Genomic DNA, 6167 nt, shown 5'->3' with positions numbered 1-6167 from the left:
AACTCATTTTTTTTGGTTGATTTTTCTTTGTTAAATGGCATTTAAATATATAAAATAAATATCAAAAATATAAATCTTTGTTTTACTATGGTTGCAAATATCAAAAAATTTCTATATGTGACACGGCACCAGAGTTAAGTTAGGGTTTTTTAAAATGCTGACACGCCGAGCTCAAAAGGTTCGCCATCACTGGTCTAGACAGATGTTCTGTTTGCTTCAGGTTTTATGTGAAATCTTTAGTCCCGAAGAAAGATTTACCAAGAGACCTTCGAGAGAGCTTCTAGACTAGCCCATTAGACACCAAGAAATACAAGATCGTTGACAATCAATTCCCTGTGTGTGCTAGCCCTGAGATCTATGACTTTTAACAAATAAGGTGGTGTGCCAATGTTCTCTCCAAGTTCTGTTTTTAAAGTGTGCCAGTGAGAACTTAGGGCCAGCTTACCTGCAGGGGCAATGACAGGGCCTTTCTTTTCCACTCATCTGAAAGTCCACAGTTATCTGCTAACTTAATTCACCCTCAATTAGAATATAAATACTCCTAGGATCATCAGCAGAGGTTATAAGTAAGTCACAACTTTCTGAAAACTAACTTAAACTAAACACACAAAGGTGCTCAGTTTCACCAAGGAGACTGCCTAGTGAGAAGAATAGAAGTGAGAGAGAAATTATTTTGGCAAATGGGTGTGTAAAGTAGGGAGTCCCATCCTAGAAGAACACAACATTCAGGAGACAGAGGGAGGGAAGGGAGATGATGACTCTGGAAAAGCTTTGCCTGCCTCTGTCTTTCCTAGGATGGACCATAGAGATGCCAGTGTATTTCTAGCTGACAATGGATTCTCACCAGCAACAGGAAAGGAACCTGCCAGATTAGCCCAAAGCAGCTATATTGCAGGCCTTCCCACTGTCCTAGCCCCAAAGCACCCAGAGGATAATGATCTGTAGAAATAACATGACCAGTTGGTCAAGGCGTGGACTTGGCATCTGTTAATGACTTGCTTGGTCTTAAGGATATGGTTGAGCTTCACTGTTCCCTTCATTCTTGTAATCATGGTATAAAAACCAGTCACATAATCACCTCTTAAACACAGTATTTACAAAGTATACGAACGGATATTCTAACACATTGTTTTCTTGAGTTTTTAAATCCATATTCCCTAGAGGGCTAACTAACGCTTCTTGTGCACATCCCACTAGCAACACAGTGTCTATAGTTTGTGATATAAAATAATAGGTATGTCAGGAAACCATTCTCGGACTACACTTGTCCCCCACTCCCACTGCATGCCCACCGTGGAGAGACTCTATTCTAGTATATGTCATATAAATTCTCTGTATAGTACCTACTTCTCTTGGGACTTTGGTTCATTGTAGAGTTTGTATTAATCCTTTTTTTCCTGTAATATCTGTTGAGATTCCTGCCAGGGTTTAAGGAGTCTCCGGCTTCTGAAGGGGAAGCATCAAGCCATAAATGTGGGGAACTGTGCCCAACCTGGCAGTGTGTAGCTGATGGCACAGACCATCTCTGCCTGGAGATGCCAATGGTCAGGGTCATATTGTCATGGTAATGTTTAAAGGCTTAATTACCTGATACTCAGATTCTCTTATTTCTCATTAATAACCATGAAATTGTAGAATTGTAGACCTACCTGGAGAGATTCTAATACCTCTGATCAGCCCATTTCTGATTGCCCATAAAGTTGATCAAAGGTAAGTAGGTAAGTGGATGAAACATCAGAAAGAGCCAGTATCTTAATATCACTCATAGGTGACCCAGAAAAATCTGATGTTTATTCCACACAACTCCTTAGAAATTTGAAAATAGCTACTGTGTCTTCTTATTGGGAGTAAGTGTACCATCTTCATCTTTGTTTACCTAGTTCCAAACTTTGGAGGGAAAATAGTTAGGGATCCACAAATATTAGTCGACTCTTTCCTGTAAATTGTAATTGATCTTTCTCTCACCCTTCCCATAGATAACTCCTACTTTGTCGTTAGAATTCAGCTCAAGCATTGTCATTACTGGGAAGGATCCCACCTGTGTTTGAAGGCATGCTGAAATGCCTCTGCAACAGCCCTATGGCACGGTATCAATTTGCCTGGTCAACCACTCTATCATATGTGCCAGAGGCCTGTGTTTGTGACCCAGACCCAGCAAAATGGCTGGAATGTGGTAGATACTCAGTAAACATTTCCCAGATACATCAGTGACTAAAATTTCAATCTTTCCAAAGTTCCATACAACTTTTCTCTTTTGTGTGCATTTAGATTGTCTGTTTCAAGGCACCCACAAATCAACACAGTGATATATGTAGTTTGAGCAGCTAGGAGTAGAGCAGACTCTCTCACTGGCAGTCAACAATGATTCTAGAACAAAGCTTTACTTTTGGGATGTGGATAGAACACTTAATAAGACACAGATAATAAGACTTTGGTTTGGGTCTTTATTTCCAGTTTTAACATTACACTGACATAGAAGAAATATCTGTGATCTCAGTGAAGCAGCAGAGCAGATATGAGCAAAGTGCTAATGATTTTTAAGTGAGAAAAGCCTGGAACACTGGGAATGAATGGCGATCAAAAAAGTCAAAACAAGCTGGAGCCTTTAAATGCCAATTTTTAATGCCTCACAATGAAAAAAAAATTTTTAATAAAAATAGAGAAAACTCCGTGTACTTGGAATGAAATGGTAATTTTAGAAAGTATGCAAAAGCTATTTTTTTTACAGTAGATACCTCTTACATCATCATGCTTTTAGTGCTTTTCTAATGTGATTATATTCCTATGGGCCCGAGAAGCTATTAGTATTGGGTAATATGATATTCGAAGTAACCAAAAGAATGTGGTGGACCCACCGACCTGCTTTTGACTTCTGAGAAGTACAGCTTAACTATCTCAAATTCTACAAAACTTTTCCTGGGCTTATGGCAAAGATTATTTTGTCTTAGTTGTGTAAAATCGCCCACCTGGTACTTCAGTAGAGACAACGTGGTTACATAAAGGTTGTTTGCAGATATTGGATTTGTGATCTTACCCCCCTTCTAATTTGAAACACATTGCGTGGATCTGTCCTTGTCTTTTCTTTCCAGAAGGACTCACACTCGTGGCTTCCAGCCTGCACCATGCGCTCTGATAGGCACTCTTTCAGAAAGGTGCTTAGTTCCCAAGCAGCCTAAAGGAGGTTGCCGCGCCTTGTCCACATGCTGAGCAATGGAAACTTGCCCTGGAGAGTCCTATGGTCCACTGTGTCCCCCCAATAATTTGAGATACAAGCTCTTCTGAGAACCCAAAAAAAATCTGAATTGGCCACCTAGACAGAAAGAAAAATCCATTCTGCTCACTCTCATCCCTATGTGTGTTATTTCTCTGTCTCTACAATCAGATTTTGTGAACCTGTTAACATCTTCCTTCCTGCACATAAACTTGCTTATTCATTCATTCAGCCTGCATGAGCTTACTCCTTCAGTGATCTCATCCAGTCCTGTGGCTTTTAAGTACTATCTCGATACTAATGACTCCCAAATTTATATCTCTAGAATCAACCCTGCCCTGAATCTTAAGTTATGTGTTCAGCTGCTTATGTAATATATCCATAGTTCTGTCTAGAGTAGGCTTCTCAAATTAGAACATCTAAACCAATGCTTGTCCTCACCCCAGCAGACCTGATCCTTCCCTGGGGTTGCACATTTCAGTAAATAACACCCCATTTATCCGGTCATTTAAACTGAAATCCTTGAAGCCATCTTAAATCATTCTCTCACATTCCATGTCCAATCCATTATCAACGCCCATCAGCTTTACCTTCCAAATATATGCAAATCCAGCCATTTGTCACCACTTCTTCTGCCCCACCCCAGTCTGTCCATCCTTATTGCTCACCTAGAAGCTGCAAGAACCTCCCAGCATGCTTCCAGTCTGACTGCACAACAACTCTCTTTCCACATAGAACCTCAAGTAACCTTTTAAAAATATTAATCAGGCCCTAGCTGGTGTTGCTCAGTGGATAGAGCATTGGCCTACGGACTGAAGGGTCCCGGGTTTGATTCCGGTGAAGGGCATAGCAAGACCCTCGAAGGACTCTGCTAGGATCAATTTGCCTGGTCAACCACTCTATCATATGTGCCAGAGGCCTGTGTTTGTGACCCAGACCCAGCAAAATGGCTGGAATGTGGTAGATACTCAGTAAACATTTCCCAGATACATCAGTGACTAAAATTTCAATCTTTCCAAAGTTCCATACAACTTTTCTCTTTTGTGTGCATTTAGATTGTCTGTTTCAAGGCACCCACAGATCAACACAGTGATATATGTAGTTTGAGCAGCTAGAAGTAGAGCAGACTATCTCTCACTGGCAGTCAATGATTCTAGAACAAAGCTTTACTTTTTGGGATGTGGATAGAACACTTAATAAGACACAGATAATAAGACTTTGGTTTGGGTCTTTATTTCCAGTTTTAACATTTACACAGACATAGAAGAAATATCTGTGATCTCAGTGAAGCAGCAGAGCAGATATGAGCAAAGTGCTAATGATTTTTAAGTGAGAAAAGCCTGGAACACTGGGAATGAATGGCGATCAAAAAAGTCAAAACAAGCTGGAGCCTTTAAATGCCAATTTTTAATGCCTCACAATGAAAAAAAAATTTTTAATAAAAATAGAGAAAACTCCGTGTACTTGGAATGAAATGGTAATTTTAGAAAGTATGCAAAAGCTATTTTTTTTACAGTAGATACCTCTTACATCATCATGCTTTTAGTGCTTTTCTAATGTGATTATATTCCTATGGGCCCGAGAAGCTATTAGTATTGGGTAATATGATATTCGAAGTAACCAAAAGAATGTGGTGGACCCACCGACCTGCTTTTGACTTCTGAGAAGTACAGCTTAACTATCTCAAATTCTACAAAACTTTTCCTGGGCTTATGGCAAAGATTATTTTGTCTTAGTTGTGGAAGATCGCCCACCTGGTACTCCAGTAGAGACAACATGGTTACATAAAGGTTGTTTGCAGATATTGTATTTGTGATCTTACCCCCCTTCTAATTTGAAACACATTGCGTGGATCTGTCCTTGTCTTTTCTTTCCAGAAGGACTCACACTCGTGGCTTCCAGCCTGCACCATGCGCTCTGATAGGCACTCTTTCAGAAAGGTGCTTAGTTCCCAAGCAGCCTAAAGGAGGTTGCCGCGCCTTGTCCACATGCTGAGCAATGGAAACTTGCCCTGGAGAGTCCTATGGTCCACTGTGTCCCCCGAATAATTTGAGATACAGGCTCTTCTGAGAACCAAAAAAAATCTGAATTGGCCACCTAGACAGAAAGAAAAATCCATTCTGCTCACTCTCATCCCTATGTGTGTTATTTCTCTGTCTCTACAATCAGATTTTGTGAACCTGTTAACATCTTCCTTCCTGCACATAAACTTGCTTATTCATTCATTCAGCCCACATGAGCTTACTTCTTCAGTGATCTCATCCAGTCCTGTGGCTTTTAAGTACTGTCTCCATACTAATGACTCCCAAATTTATTTCTCTAGAATCAACCCTGCCCTGAATCTTAAGTTATGTGTTCAGCTGCTTATGTAATATATCCATAGTTCTGTCTAGAGTAGGCTTCTCAAATTAGAACATCTAAACCAATGCTTGTCCTCACCCCAGCAGACCTGATCCTTCCCTGGGGTTGCACATTTCAGTAAATAACACCCCATTTATCCGGTCATTTAAACTGAAATCCTTGAAGCCATCTTAAATCATTCTCTCACATTCCATGTCCAATCCATTATCAACGCCCATCAGCTTTACCTTCCAAATATATGCAAATCCAGCCATTTGTCACCACTTCTTCTGCCCCACCCCAGTCTGGTCCATCCTTATTGCTCACCTAGAAGCTGCAAGAACCTCCCAGCGTGCTTCCAGTCTAACTGCACATCAACTCTCTTTCCACATAGAACCTCAAGTAATCTTTTTAAAATATTAATCAGGCCCTAGCTGGTGTTGCTCAGTGGATAGAGCATTGGCCTACGGACTGAAGGGTCCCGGGTTTGATTCCGGTGAAGGGCATAGCAAGACCCTCAAAGGACTCTGCTAGGAACTCTTTTAAATGAGGCTTAAGGTTTTAGTCCCTGTAAATTTTTCATCTGTTTCTCTGTATCATTCAATCATGAAGTTAG

At 40.5% G+C, this 6167-nt stretch overlaps 1 protein-coding gene across 6 annotated transcripts in view; it reads left to right on the top strand.

Moving 5' to 3' along the window:
* Positions 1–6167, top strand: part of BACH2 (BTB and CNC homology 1, basic leucine zipper transcription factor 2) — a 335186-nt gene that overhangs the window by 226610 nt on the left and 102409 nt on the right. The gene's annotated exons all lie outside the window — the stretch shown is intronic.

This window comes from Myotis brandtii, unplaced genomic scaffold (genome assembly GCF_000412655.1).
Source record: "Myotis brandtii unplaced genomic scaffold, ASM41265v1 scaffold365, whole genome shotgun sequence".
In the NCBI taxonomy this organism is placed as follows: domain Eukaryota; kingdom Metazoa; phylum Chordata; class Mammalia; order Chiroptera; family Vespertilionidae; genus Myotis; species Myotis brandtii.
Note: the sequence above shows the minus strand (reverse complement) of the source record. Positions and strands in the feature narration are given on the sequence as shown.